The sequence below is a fragment of the Pistacia vera genome, unplaced genomic scaffold (assembly GCF_008641045.1).
Source record: "Pistacia vera cultivar Batoury unplaced genomic scaffold, PisVer_v2 Contig514, whole genome shotgun sequence".
NCBI lineage: Eukaryota > Viridiplantae > Streptophyta > Magnoliopsida > Sapindales > Anacardiaceae > Pistacia > Pistacia vera.
In genome coordinates this window covers 158,968-171,661 of record NW_022196351.1, presented here as the reverse complement: position 1 = coordinate 171,661, position 12,694 = coordinate 158,968, and the positions used below count along the sequence as shown (strand labels likewise).

At 35.2% G+C, this 12,694-nt stretch overlaps 1 pseudogene; it reads left to right on the top strand.

Annotated features, from left to right (window-relative positions):
- Nucleotides 1-462: 462 nt before the first annotated feature.
- LOC116106421 lies at nt 463-1,121 on the top strand (annotated as a pseudogene).
- The last annotated feature ends 11,573 nt before the right edge of the window (nt 1,122-12,694 follow it).

Genomic DNA, 12,694 nt, shown 5'->3' with positions numbered 1-12,694 from the left:
ATATATATTATATATACCGTATAAGCAAATTATTATCTAGAAATATTATTATTGTAATATATTATATTCGGTTTATTTAATTATCATAACACCTAAAGAATAATAAATCTCTGTGTTTTGTTCGCAATTCACATAAATTAACATTAATTAGAATCATAACTTGCAATAAAAAAGAGATTAATTCAGCAATTCATGTAATGACTAGTTCAGAAAATTAGTGGAGGAGGCTTTCAGACTTAGCGACCTCCCCTCATCATCAAACACGAAGCATTGCCTTGATGATGAATCAATTGACCATAAATTAACGCATTGTTAGGATCTCTCTCTCCCTACATATATTTATAAAACATCTCAATCCTTCAATTGCATTCACATTGAATCAACACTACTTCAATATTCAAAACATCATGAGTTCAGCTGACGAAACCGTTGAAAGTATAACAGCTGAAGCTCCAGCTGCCGATGCATCACGCACAGCAGCCACCGCGTCTGAACGAGAGAATTCTCTCGTCTCTGTCCCGAAGATCAGTCGCAGCGCATCCCTGGCACGACCTGGAACTCGGCCCTGGAGCCCCCCACATCTTCAACGTTGTGGTCGAGATTACAAAGGGAAGCAAAGTCAAGTACGAGCTCGATAAGAAAACCGGATGTGATTAAGGTGGATCGAGTTTTATACTCCTCCGTTGTTTATCCTCACAAATTACGGCTTCATCCCGAACATTATGCGAAGATAATGATCCTATTGATGTTTTGTACTGATGCAAGAGCCGGTGCTTCGGGATGTTTTCTGCGAGCGAGGGGCTAGGCTTATGCCGATGATTGATCAGAGGAGAAAAAGATGATAAGATCATTGCAGTGTGTGATGATCCGGAGTACAAGCATTACACTGATATCAAAGAGCTTCCTCCTCATGTCTTATGGAGATTCGCCGGTTCTTCGAAGATTACAAGAAGAATGAGAACAAGGAGGTTGCAGGGAACGATTTTGCTGCCACCAACTGCGGTTGACGCTATTCAGTACTCCAGGATCTTTATGCCGAGTACATCTCCATACTCCAGGCGATAGATACGATATTTGGAGGGCCTAAGTTATGGATCCATAACGTCATCGACCTATGGTAACCATAGATTTAGTATCTCGGATAGCAAATGAGTAATATTTTTATCGATACTTCATTGATGATTTTGTTGTAGTCTTTTTCTTTTATTGTTTTTCAGATGGAGAAAGGATCCATCGACCGCAATAAGTCGTGTTGTCAACGATATTTAACAATTTTGAAAATTATATGAACAAATGTTTTACAATTTTTTTTATTAATTTGATGGTTATTATATATGTTTGTTTTATCATTTAAACAGTTTGATGACAAGAAATACAATTAGATAAATTATTCAATTTGAATTTTAGATGATTATTACAGATTTTATCAAACAAAAAAATTAGCTGGAATTTGATAAATTATAAAGTTTATTTAAATTTGATACATTTATTTATATTAAATTCTATGCGTATTTATTTTTATATATATGTTGGTTATTTATATAGTTTGGTGAGAAGAAATACAAATAAAAAGTTATTTAAGCTTGCTACATATATTAAATATTTAAATTGAATTTTACTTTTGCCATTATAATTATCAGAAATTCAGAATCATGATTATGATTTTTTATCAAACAATAATAATTAAGTTGGAATGTGATACAAGTATATAAGGTTATTATCATAGATATCTTTAAAGGATCATTTAATTTATCAATACCTAATATTTTAACATATTACAGATCCCTTTGTTAGGAGGCTTTATGTATATATATATATATATATAGTTTTCGTAAAACTAAATTTGCTACAACCAGGTTTGGTTTCCCATTTTACTTATGCAAAATACATTTGGCTAATGCAAATTGTTTGTGGGTCTGTATTAGTGTTTAATTCAGAAATCTTATCAAAGATGTATGGTATGTGAGTTTTCAGAGGTATTTTCCACTTTGAACCCTAAGGTTCACACGTTTCTTATGCTGTCTTTGTGTTATATAAGCGACTAAAGTCCTCATCTCATAAGTGGGATTTTTGCACCAGCACAGCTCCAGCATACATCAATAGTATTGCATAAAATGTAAGCATTTATTTAGATTTTTATTTACTACAAACAAAGAATCCCTAGTTAGATTGAATAACTAAATATTTTGCAAATTTAGTTCAAAGTCGTTTTTAAAACTAGAACTCCAAATTTGATTTTTGACCAAGTAAACCAAGTAATCTTAGAAGAATAAGAAGAACAAAATTTTAAATTTTAAAAAATCCATGTTTCTTGTGCATTATTCATTAAACTATAAAAATACATGCAATACAAGTGTAGCAGCCTGCAGTCCAAAGTCGTAAATTCTTACATATCTGAGAATTTGAAGCTTTGATTCATTAAGTCTCGATCTCCATATCTTTAAATTTTTAGCAATCATAGGATCATTGACATAAAATTTGCAACTCATATTATATCAATATCATATCATTCCATTATGATTTTAGCAGAAAAATAAGACCTGTGTCTTCAGTTCAATTAATGATCATGTTTTCTCGTTCAATTTTGAAAATCCATTTAATTTTTTAATTTATTAATACTAAGAATATCTTAATAAATATATTAAATATAATACATATAGAAAGGGATTGAGATCAAGGACATAGTCATACAATAACATATGGGTTCAATTGAACCCACTCAAACTTAGAAAAAAAATGAAAAAATGTTTTATATTTTATGGTATTTACAATTTTGACCTCACTTAAATTCAGATTGAATCAACTCAAATTTTGAAAAAAAATCAAAAAGACTTTATATTTTATTGTATTCATAATTTTGATCTCTCTTAAATTCATATTGACTCCACACAATTTTATTGTAAATTTATCAATTTAAATATTTTGAACCAACTCAGTAAAAATTCTGACTATGTCTCTGATTGAGATACTGTAACTTAAATTTTTGACACTCTTTATGAGTAATTCATCTCTGCTAATCTAACAGTTAGAAGAGAAAGTTAATAGTAACTACATTTAATATCATATCAATATCTCTCAACACCATCAGGTTGATAAATCACAATCAGACAGAAACCAAGTTCCCACTCACGACTCTTTATCAAGTAATTAGAAGACAAATGTGTTTTACTCTTTTTAGCTTACTACCTCTCATGATTTTTTTGTTGATTTTGCTTTTCTAAGTAGTTAATTGTGTTGTTTCTGGTAGGTTTTTTAATTTTGTGATGTTTACCAGCAACAACAACCAACTTTTATTTCATATTTATATTATTTTAAAATTTTGCATCTTAGTTTACTTATGTTATTCTCATTTTTATATAGAGTGTAACGATCCAATAAATGAAGTTGATGCAGGCAACGACGTGCCCATGAATGATGATTAAGGAGAAGTTTTGAACCTTGTTTCACAGGTCCTCCCAAAGATAAGCATCATTAAAGATATCAATGCCCTCTTTAAGGCTAGAAGGTAATACTAGGCTCCATTTGGTTCACTATTCTGATGCTTTTTAGAATAGTATTTTGGAAAAAGTAAAGTAAAGTTGAATTGAGTTGAGTTACTTTTACGAAAAAAGTAATTATTAATGTTTTAAGTTGAATAAAGTAGGATTGGATTTTGAGAATATTGAAACAAATGCATTTTTTTTGTTTTTAGGATAGGATAATAGAATAGGATAAAGAAAAACTAGTGAAACAAATGCAGCCTTTATGTAGTCAAGTTAACTCAGTTCATGAATTGACATAATCCTTTCTATGTCAACCATACTGATTTCTCATTATGTATATGGCTGAATTGTCTTTGCAAAGATCGAACTTTTGTTATAATTTGGTGTTACCCTTATATTGTTATGGATGCATTGATCTTTCTAATTCTATAATTTATTATCTATTTGTAGAAGTTCTTGATAAGGATAGTAAGGGTTTTTAAACTTAGGATTTATCTTAACTTTATCTTTTTGAATAAAGGGATAATCCTGGACATAATTAAGAGTTATCAGGATATCCTAATAAAGTCTATATAACTAGGCTGTTGTAACCTATGCTAAAGTAGAATACACTAATAAAAATTATCAGGTGTTTTCTTCCTGATTTCAAGGTATCAGAGCCAAGTTCCTCCGACTGTAAATACTAATGGTGAAAACTTCCATGACTAGTGAGAGAAAAGGCAGGAGCCGAAGTCCTCCACCTGTTCAAGATTCATCCTCCAATCTTTCATCCCATCAGATTCCATCCTCCTCAAATACAAGATCTGGACAACCAAAAGTCTTGTTTTCTTCAAGTAATAATGATAATAATTCAATCCAAATCAGTGTTCACAAACTGAATGGAAAAAATTATGTCTCATGGTCTCAAGTGGTGAAGTTGATGGTTCGAGGAAGAGGTAAACTAGGCTACTTGACTGGTAAGATTAAAGCCCCACAAGAAGATGATCCAGCATACCAAAAATGGGATGTTGAGAATAGTACAGTGATGGGATGGTTAATCAATTCCATGGAAGAGGAGATTGGTCAACTGTACCTGTTTCTTCCCGCTACAAAGGATATTTGGGAAGCTGCAAAGGAAACATACTCTGATGTAGGGAACTCCATACAAATATTTGATTTGAAGTCTCGATTGAGAGAGACCAAACAAGGGAACATGACTGTAACTCAATACTATAGCGTTTTGGCTAAATTGTGGTAGGAGTTGGACTTGTTCTTTGAAGCAAACTGGAGTTGCTATAAAGATACTGCCAAATACACAAAAATTTTAGAAAAAGAGAGGATGTTTAAGTTCCTTGTAGGTTTGAATAAGGAATTAGATGAAGCAAGGTGTAGGGTCCCAGGAAAAGAATCTATACCTTCTATAAAGGAAGTATTTGCAGAGGTTAGAAGAGAAGAAAGTAGAAGGAAAGTGATGATGGGTGAATCAGTAGGATCCAACAATTTAAGCACACCACCAGTCTTCAGCTTTGGTTTCAAAGGGTTGGGACAATCATACCAGGTCTGATGGAGAGCCGAGGTTGCAAAAAAAAGGAGAAAAAGAGGAAATCTAGTATGAGTATTGTCATCGGCCAAAGCATACCAAGGCTACCTACTGGAAACTACATGGCAAGCCAACCAATTGGAAAATTAATAAGGCTGGAGGCAAGGGATTTCATGCAGATAGAAGAATTTGGAGATCATCCAAGGTCTGTACCATTCAACAAAGAATAGTTGGAACACTTACAAGAATTATTCAATCAGTCCAATTCTAGTTCCTCTGATCGCTTTTGTTCATTTGTTGAGACTGGTAATTCCCTCACAGCTTTGCAGACCAATGTAAGAACAACCAGTTCTTGGGTTATAGATTCAGGGGCCTCAGATCATTTGTCAGGTAACTCAAGTGTATTCATGTCCTATAACCCATGTGGTAATCTAAGGGTTAGAACAGATAATGGTTCTTTATCAAAATTAGATGGTAAAGGGACCGTCAAATTGTCTGAAAATCTTTGTCTACAATCTATCTTTCATGTGCCTAATATAGCTTGTAATCTCCTCTCTATTAGCAAATTGACTAAGGACTTAAATTGTGTGGTTATTTTTCTTCTTCTTATTGCGAATTTCAGGACTCTCTCTTGGTGAGGATGATTGGCAATGCTAGAGAAGAAGGAGGAGTACTCTACTATTCTGTTGCCAAGGATTCTGAGAATAATCAAGCTATAACATCTAGGTGTAATTATGTCTCTATGTCTGATAATTCAGAAATAATGTTGTGGCATCACCGATTAGGCCACCCTAGTTTCCCTTAATTACAAAGATTGTTTCTTGCGTTATTCAGAAATAAAAATCCAATATTATTTGAGTGTGAAATCTACCAAATTGCAAAACATACCAGATCAATGTTTCAAGTTAAACGATACAAGAGTTATAGGCCATTTTCTATAATTTATAGTGATATTTGGGGACCATCTAGAGTTAAAAATATTGCTGGATCAAAATGGTTTATTACTTTCATTGATGATCACACTAGACTATGTTGGGTTTATCTTCTGAAAGAAAAATCTAAAATAGGTAGAGTCTTCTAGAATTTCCATTCCATGGTTAAGAATCAGTTTCACACACATATTCAAGTCCTAAGAACTAATAATGGTAGGGAGTACTTCCATTCTAGCCTAGGAAACTATCTGCTCAGTCATGGGATAATACACCAAAGTTCTTGTGTAGATACCCCATAGTAGAATGGTATTGTAGAAAGGAAAAATAGGCACCTTTTAGAGGTTTCCCGGGCACTTATGTTCACCAGAAAGTGCTTAATTATTTGTGGGGGGAGGCAGTCCTAGCAACAACTTATTTGATAAATCGATTGCCTACTAAGATTTTAGAGTTTCATATTCCTCTCTCCACATTTCTACAGACATTTCCTGATTTTAGAGCCTTAAACTCTCTGCATTTGAAAGTCTTTGGGTGTACTACCTTTGTTCATGTTCACTTTCATAATAGAGGCAAGTTAGATCCTAGGGCCATTAAGTGTGTGTTTGTACGATACTCTCCCACTCAACAAGGATATAAGTGTGGAAGAAATTGTTTGTCTCTAAAGATGTGACCTTTTTTTAGTCATAACCTTATTTTCCCAAACCCTTTCTTCAGGGGGAGAACTCATGGATTGATAATGAAGATAGTGTTTGGGAAATAACATTTCCCACAAGTTAGACTCCTACATCCACTCCAAAACCTCTAAATCAAAACTCACCTTTAACTCAAATCCAGCCTCTCACCAATCCTAATTCCATCGATCAGAATAGAAAATACCAGTCCTAATTCCATCAGAACAGAAAATCTTGAAAACCTTACAGCAGAAGAGAATTTTGACACTTTGACTCGGGAACATATGAAGACAAGGGGAGGTTTGACTAGGCTAAATCAACCAAACCCCAAAGTTTATTCTCGAAAACATGGTTATCAAGACAGTGAGAATCTTTCTGACCATCTACATGGACAATCATCCCAACCGAAAGAAGTCAATGAATCACAGCCTCCAAGTAAGAAAATTCTACCTCTTAGTGAGTCTGAGTCAAATGTTGATCTTCTTGTAGCTCTTAGGAAAGGGGTTAGGTCTTGTACTCTACATCCTATTTCTCATTTTGTGTCTTATGACAATCTATCTGTTGATTATCGAGTGTTTACTACTAATCTCTCAACCATAGAGGTTCTGAAGTCAATACAGGCAACATTGGATGATCCTAAATGGAGAGAAACTGTAATGGAAAAGATGAAGGCCCTTGAAAAAAAATGGAACATGGGAATTGGTGAGCTTACCTGAGAGGAAGACTACTGTGGGTTGTAAATGGGTGTTTACAGTAAAATATAAGGCAGATGGTTCAGTTGAAAGATATAAGACAAGCTTGGTAGCTAAGGGATTCGCACAGACTTATGGAGTAGATTACCATGAAACCTTTACCCCTTTAGCCAAGCTTAATACTATTTTTTTTCTCCTTTCCCTAGCTACAAACTTAGACTAGCCCTTGCAATAGCTAGATGTAAAGAATGTTTTCTTGAATGGTGACTTGGCAGAAGAGGTGTATATGGAGTTGCCACCAAGTTTTGAAGGTAATCAGATAGGGAGGAAGGTTTGTAAGCTAAAGAAATCCTTGTATGGCTTAAAACAGTCTCCTAGGGCTTGGTTTGAATATTTTACCAAGGCTATTAGAAGTTATGGGTTCATACAAGGTTAGATTGATCACACTTTGTTTTTCAAGAATAATGGTGGTAAGATTACTGTCTTAATAGTATATGTAAATGATATTATTCTTACAAGAAACAATTTGGAAGAAATGCAAATGGTTAAAAAGGTTCTTTCCAAGGAGTTTGAGATAAAGGATCTAAAACAATTGAGATATTTTTTAGGGATGGAGGTTGCCAGGAGTAAGAAAGGGATCTCTGTTTCTCAAAGAAAATATGTTTTGGATCTATTAAAAGATACTGGAATGTTAGGGTGTAGACTTGCTAAGACTCCTATTGAGCCAAATGTGAAGTTTGACTAGGACAGTAAAGATACACTAGTTGAAAAAGGTAGGTATCAAAGACTGGTTGGGAGGCTGATATACTTGGCTTATACAAGGCCTGACATAGCCTTCTCTATAAGTGTGGTAGGTTAACACATGCAAAACCCATAGGAGAAGCATCTTGAAGCTATAAATGGAATCTTAAGGTACTTGAAGATGACACCTAGGAAATAACTATTTTTTATGAAAACTAATGAAAGAAAGGTGGAGGCATTCACGAATGCAGACTAGGCAGGTTCAGTGAGTGATAAAAGGTCAACTTCATGGTATTGTACCTTCGTTTAGGGAAATTTGGTGACTTGGTGAAGCAAGAAGCAAACTGTGGTTGCAAGGAGCAATACAAAAGCTAAATTTCAGGTAATGGTACAAGGTATTTGTGAGTTGATATGGTTAGAAAGACTCTTGGCGGAACTAGGAATCAAGAGTGAAGATCCCATGAAGCTCTACTGTGATAACAAGGCTACGATTGGGATTGCGCATAATCCAGTACATCATGATAGAACCAAGCATGTGGAGATTGATAGGCACTTTATTAAAGAGAAGATTGACAACAAGTTGTTGTATGTTATCTATCTACCTAGTACCCAACAGATTGTGGATGTTCTTGAACGAAATAGAGGCAACAACAGGAACAAAATATAACAGTAAAACAAATCAAACAGTAAACAAAGAAAATAACACGTGCGATTTACCCTAGTTTACCCAATGTGGGGCTACGTCCAGCTTGTTGGACTAAAGAACAAAACTGCACCGTTTAAGAATAAGTGATACGACAGCATTTTCTGTATGTTAGAGTGTTGCTTTAGGCAGCTTAGCTAGGACACTTATCGTGTCTTTCTTCTTTATAAGAAATATGGGTATAAAGTGTACAGTATCAGAAAACTTTACTAATTGAAATTAGATACAAATTTTCTTCGTTCTTTCTCCTCTGTTTTTCTTCTACTCTCTACTGTTGATTCATATAGTTTCACATGGTATCAGAGCCTTGATTAACGTCAATGGCTGATAACTTTGATCCTTCTATGTTCTTCAACTTTGGAAAAGTTTTGAACAGCTCCAGCTCAACTAATTCTGTTCCTTCAGCTTTTTCGTCTGGTTTACAAGTCGTGAACCCTAAACTTACGCGCGACAACTATCGATTCTGGAGGTCACAGATTCTTTTCGCTGTTGGAGCTCACGAGTTGGAAGACTACTTAATTGGTAATATACCTTGTCCTTCTCCAATAATTGTTACTAAACAGACTGTTCCTGAGTCAATTCATGGTGCTAAAGATAAAGAAAATGAAATTAAGGAAGAAATAAATCCAGCCTATGTGAGTTGGAAACGTACAGACAAATTCTTAGTGACCTGGTTATTAGCTTCAATTTCTGAGAGCATGTTCGATTATGTATCAAAATGTCGCTACTCACATGAAATTTGGTCTGCTCTTGAGCATGAATTTGAGATTGACTCTAGAGCTAGAGCACTTCATTTAAAAAATTTGTTGCAAACAACTTAGAAGAAAGACCTTAGTATCGATAGTTATGTTAAGAAAATGAAAGAAATAGCCTCAAGTCTGTCTGCAAGTGGACAGATTGTATCGGATGAAGATCTTCTTTAGTATGTTCTTGATGGACTTGGTCCAGAATATGATGCAGCAGTTGTTAATCTCACATCAAGAATTGAGTCTAAATCAGACTCTGTGAGTTTACAAGAAGCAAAGTTTTTGTTGCAAAAGTATGAGGTTAGGCTAGAAAAGTTCAACACGTTGGAATTCTCTAACAGTTCCGCAAACATAGCAACTACTAGTCAGCAGACTAACCTCTCTAGAAAATGTGAAAATATTGGTCCCTCACTCAATCTGATGCAGCATCAACATCAGACTCATCACTCTGCTTATCCAGTACCTATAAGTTCATCAACTCAGTCTGGATCTTCTAGCACCTATAATCAGATGCCTATTTTTTCATATGAAGGTTCTTGGAACAATTATAGACCTGCTGTGCATAATAATTTTGGCAGAGGCAGAGGTAAGTTCAATAATAGAGGGAGACCAATTTGCCAAGTCTGTGGCAAACCGGGACACACTGCTATTCAGTGTTACCACCGTTATGATTCATCCTACAGTGGGGGCTTTCACTCTGGAAACCAGTTTCAGTCAGGTGGACCTGGTGTTGGAGGTTTTCAATCTGGAAACCAGTTTCAATCTGGTGTTGGAGGTTTTCAGAACAGTTTTCGACCTAGTGGATCTAGTGAAGTTGCTGGTTTTCAGTCTAGAAACAATTATCAGTCTGGCATCTTTCATCCACCATCACAGGTTGCTAATGTCATGAATGGTTCTCAGTATAATCCCTCTGTCTCAGCTGGTGGTGCTAATCAAGTTGCAAGGACTTTCTCAGTTGATCAACTTGTTCATACCGGCTTACCAAGTCAACAGTCATCTGCTAGCTTTCAATTTGGTCCGCAAGCACATATAGCTATGCATCCACAACAGTATTCAGATCTTCCCTTTGCAAATGCAAACACTCCTACTAATCCAGTCTGGTACATGGATTCAGGGGCTACTGATCACATTGCATCTGATCCAGCTCACCTGAATGTTAGCAAGCCTTATGAAGGGACAGATCAGTTGCAAGTGGGCAATGGTGAGTTGTTGCACATCTCTCACGCTGGTACCTCTTCTTTACCCAACAATTTACATTCCAAATGTCTATATCTCAAGAATATTTTGTGTGTTCCAAAAATTACAAAAAATCTACTTAGTATTTCTAAATTTACAAAGGATAACAATGTAGTTGTGGAGTTTAATTCTCATTGCTGTGTTGTAAAGGACAAAGTTACCATGGCAACACTACTGCAAGGGGATCTTAAGGCAGGGCTTTATCAGCTGGTGATACCTCCAAATCTTTCAGTTCAACCCTCTGTTCCCTTAGAAAACTCTTCCTTAAGGTCACCATCTGGAAACCTAGTATTGTCTCACATTCATGATGCTAGTTCCTTAAGCTCATCATTAGATCCTGTTTTTAGGAATAAAGTTGGCAGTGACAAACTTAATAATAGTCAGCCTGTCTGCTCTAGTGCTACTGAATCAGAGCAACAACAACATGATCTTTCTTGTATTTCAGATTTTAGTAAACAACATATCTCTTCTTGTACTTCAGATTTTAGCAATAAAAACAGTGATATTACTGACTCTGATGTTTCCTTTATTAGTGATAATCAGAATGTCAATAGAGCTGATTGTGATGTTGACTGTTGTGCTCATAATGCATCTTCTGTTTGTGTGATTAATGATAATCAAGAATGTGCAAATTCTATCCATGAATGCATCAATCATGAAAAGTCTATCTCTCATTGTGCATATCATACTGAACCAATGTCAACATGTGCTTTAACTATGAATAATTGTTCCGATTCTATGATTTGGCATAAAAAGTTAGGACATCCACACATCAAAGCATATCAACATATTATAAATTTGATGCTAAAGAAATCACATCTGAATTCTGTTGAGTTTTGTGATGCTTGTCAAATAGGAAAAATGCATCACACCACTTTTCCTAGGTCAGCATTTCGAGCCAGTTCACCCCTTGAACTCATTCATAGTGATGTGTGGAGACCTGCCCCTATTCCTTCAACTGAAGGATTTAGATATTATGTTTCTTTCTTGGATGACTATAGTAGGTTTACATGGCTCTTTCCACTTAAAACCAAGGCTGAAGTCAGATCTGTTTTCATTAAGTTTCATCACTTAGCCGAAAGACAATTTAACCATAAACTTAAATGCATTCAATCTGATCAAGGAGGTGAATATAAAAGCTTAATTCCTTACTTAACTAGTGAAGGTATTCAATTTAGACATTCATGTTCTTATGTGCATCAACAAAATGGTCGAAGTGAGAGGAAACATCGACATATAGTAGAAACCGGCTTAACCTTATTAGCTCATGCATTTATGCCATTGCATTTTTGGTGGCTAGCCTTTGAAACTGCAGTGTATTTGATCAACAGAATGCCAACTGAAATTTTACAGTGGGTTTCACCCTATCAAGTGTTGTTTAAGTTTGCACCTTTGTATGATACTTTAAAAGTTTTTGGATGTGCTTGTTTCCCTTTTTTAAGAGTCTTCAACCAACATAAGTTTAGTTATCACTCTCAAAAATGTGTCTTTGTAGGATATAGTCTGGTTCACAAAGGGTACAAATGTCTCAATTCAGATGGCAAAATCTTTGTCACCCCAAGTGTTAAGTTCAATGAAAAAGAGTTCCCTTTTTCTTCTGGTTTTTCAAATATTAGTTCAACTACTTTACCATCAGTAGAGCCTTCTAATCCTACACCACAATTTTTTCCTTTTGTGTCAACAAATCTCTCAAAAGTCCCATATCAATCAGCTGAATCTGGTCCTACTAAAGTTGCCCCTGCAGTGGCTAGCTCTTCTAACGATTCTCCTTCAGCTAGTATATGGAATAAAAACTGCATACTTGTTGATAATCCTACACACCCTCACTCATCCAAATCCATTTCTTCACCTCACCAACAAATACATCCATCAAAATCATCACATCTGCCTGGAACTATTAAGATTGATTTTACAGCCTATTCAAGACCATTGTTGTCCTCTACATCAGCTTCTTTCACAACGAAATCCAATCAAT